The following is a 3026-nucleotide window of genomic DNA, read 5'->3' on the forward strand; positions in this document are numbered from 1 at the left end:
AAAGTTTCATGTTCTTTCTCAAGTCTCAAGCTCCCCCTTCATGAGAGGAGTGAAACTCTATTTATAGTGTTCTGAGTGCAATTAATGCAGAAATATGAAGCATTTTGATCGAACGGTCCGGAGAGCTTTCTTCAATAAGATGACATTTGATGGACATTTGAGTGTCTTAACAATGTCAGAATTAAGCAATCTTGGACTCGTTAGATTCATCTTGTCGAGACACTCAATTCAACATTCATTTAACCTTCTGAATATGTCTGAAAACATTCAAGAGTGGCTTAATTACTTGATATGAGCTTGATTTGACTTGGATTAGACAAATTTTGGTAACATTGGGTTCTTTGTGTTGAGCCAGTCAGTTTGGCTGTATGCTTGTTGAAATCGAAATTTTGGATGAGTGTTTATCTATGTTTGAATATTTCTTGCTCAAAAAAGTCATCTCGAAATTTTTTTCGTACCTCGAGATACATGTCGGATGATGGAAATTTGTTGGAGATGTATTAAAGTACATGAATAAGAGAGGTCTTTTGTGAATAATAACTACTTAACTAACTTCTCTAATTAATCATACATCAACCTAATAATGTAAAAATATTTGCATTGATTATTTAACTTTATTCTTGATAATTATTGAGCTTATTGCACCTTTCTTATTTGTTTTAAGTTTCATTTTTTCTGTTTTTATAGAACTTGTGTTGTGATAGTAGTTGATTTTTTCAGTGATGTTGCTGTCAAACATGAAGTTGAAGAGTCTCTTCATCTCTCAACAATTATCTCTTTTAGAAATTTCTTTATCTTTCTTCTTAGTTTTATTATCTTTATAAATTCATTATGGCATTTCATCAATTAGAACACATCTTCATGACTTTAATCTTAATGTGATGTTCACAATGACCATCAAAATTATGTTTAGAGTGCATCCAATCATATTTCTCATATGATATTCCTATAATTTTATGAAATTTCATTTAAATTTTATTTAGTGATTTTAAATGGCATCTTTTTTTAACAAACACCATTTCTATTAATCTATCACATTATTTGGTTTTGTGTGCAATTTCATAAGTCATTCATCAAAGCTGAGCATTTTTTTCCACTAATCAACATAATAGTTGACCTTATGTTACTTGTTGAAAATTTTTAATTATATATAAATGTTATATTAAGTTATTCTAAAATATTTTATAATAAATCTATGCAAATTATAAATGCATTTAAGTGCAAAACTATGCCCTCTAATGTCTATATATAGTTATTGCAAATTTTTTAAAGACAATATAAGCAACCAATTAAATAAATAACTCCTAATTTTTCACAAACAACCAAACACCAACAAAATTATTATAAATTTATATACATTTATTTAAAATTATACTCAAAGGAATACAAAATTCATAATACGTGCAAAGAGATATCCCCCTCGTAATAATTCAGTAAATGTTAGATTAACTATTAGTTTAGATTAGGATTTGTCTAATTATATTGAAGTTTATTAATTTTACATTAATTTGGCTCATCATAGACGCTAAAATAAAGTGTATAATATTTTATCGGAATAGACTAAGAAAATTCACATATTATATCTTTATTTCTCAAATAACATTAAATTATATAATTTTAATGTGTAGATAAATCTATAAATAAAAAAAGAAATTTTAATAAAATATATGATATCAGAAAATATTAAAATATTTATGAAAACTAATAATGTAAATGTCATAAGAAAATTAGCATGTATTAATCTTTGATGGACATAAAGAAAAATTTGACATTGTGTCAACTATATATGAATGATAGCTCTATATGCTTACTGATGAATTGTACTATCTTTTTTTTCAATTAGAATAAGTAATTAGTTAAAAATAAAAACAACGAGTTTATCTTTCTAAGCAAAATTTTGACTAAGATAATTAATTTATCTTGTTAAATCTCAAAATTATAATGGTCTTAAGTTTTTTTATACAAATATATATATATATATATTAGAACAATGAGATAGGCTAAAATCTTATTCATAGAACCAGTTTCAGGTTCTCTAAAATATTCTTTTGGGATCATTATGTTCTCATTCTTGAAGTTCTTCTCGAGCCACTCTTTGAAGCTGATACAACCCTCCCTTTTGGGCTCAAGCAATCCGTGATATAGGCAATATCTAGGGTGATCCTTCTTATCGACATCATATGGTTTGTTCGATTCTGGTAATTTGAATTCGGACTTCTTGATCAAATCCCAGAACATCTTCGCCATTGCCTCATCCTTGAAAGGATATACTTTATTCAACATTCAATCATGGACGAAACTTGTCTTCCATCTATCTGGTATGACCTCTTCTGGAAAGATTGTTGATCGTGCTACTGATGGTACTTTTGACTATGCTGCGAATGTTTATATTGGCTCTGTTGTGAATTTTCATTATATTGTTACGTATATTACTGGTTGTACTACTGCAGATGTTGGTTGTATTATTGTGGATGCTAGTAGTTCTGTCGAGGCAGCTCGGCCTAAATCTGCATCGGCTGCTTGCTTTTGTCCATCCCTACCACTATCCTGGACTTCTTCTTGAATGTCTGGACCGGCTTTGGCTTCTCAGAATTTTCTAGAAAATCCAACCGCTTTGCCTCTTTCAGCAAGCTTTTGGCTTCGCTGAGCAGCTTTTAGAATATTTTGATGGTGAATCCCTTGAGTAAGAAACTCACTAAATCGTTTATGTTTTTTAGCAGGATCTCAATTGCTTGTTGTTCTTGGAGCTATGGTTCACACCTCATGCTGAGATTTATTTAACACAAGATGCATTCTACCAAAGTTTATGCGGGTTTTTTTCTCTCTACCACGAGATCACTTATAGTGACATGGTGTTGAGCTCCGACAAACCTCTTGACGAATAGGCTTTACAGTTATGCGAATGTTTTTACCGAGTCATCGAGCAGTTCTGCATACCAATCGATGGCAACTTCTGAAAGGCTGCTCACAAATGGATGGAACAACAACATATTATTACCCCCCCCCCCCCCCCCCCCTCTCCAGCA

The sequence above is a fragment of the Phalaenopsis equestris genome, unplaced genomic scaffold (assembly GCF_001263595.1).
Source record: "Phalaenopsis equestris unplaced genomic scaffold, ASM126359v1 Scaffold000372, whole genome shotgun sequence".
Classification (NCBI taxonomy): Eukaryota; Viridiplantae; Streptophyta; class Magnoliopsida; order Asparagales; family Orchidaceae; genus Phalaenopsis; species Phalaenopsis equestris.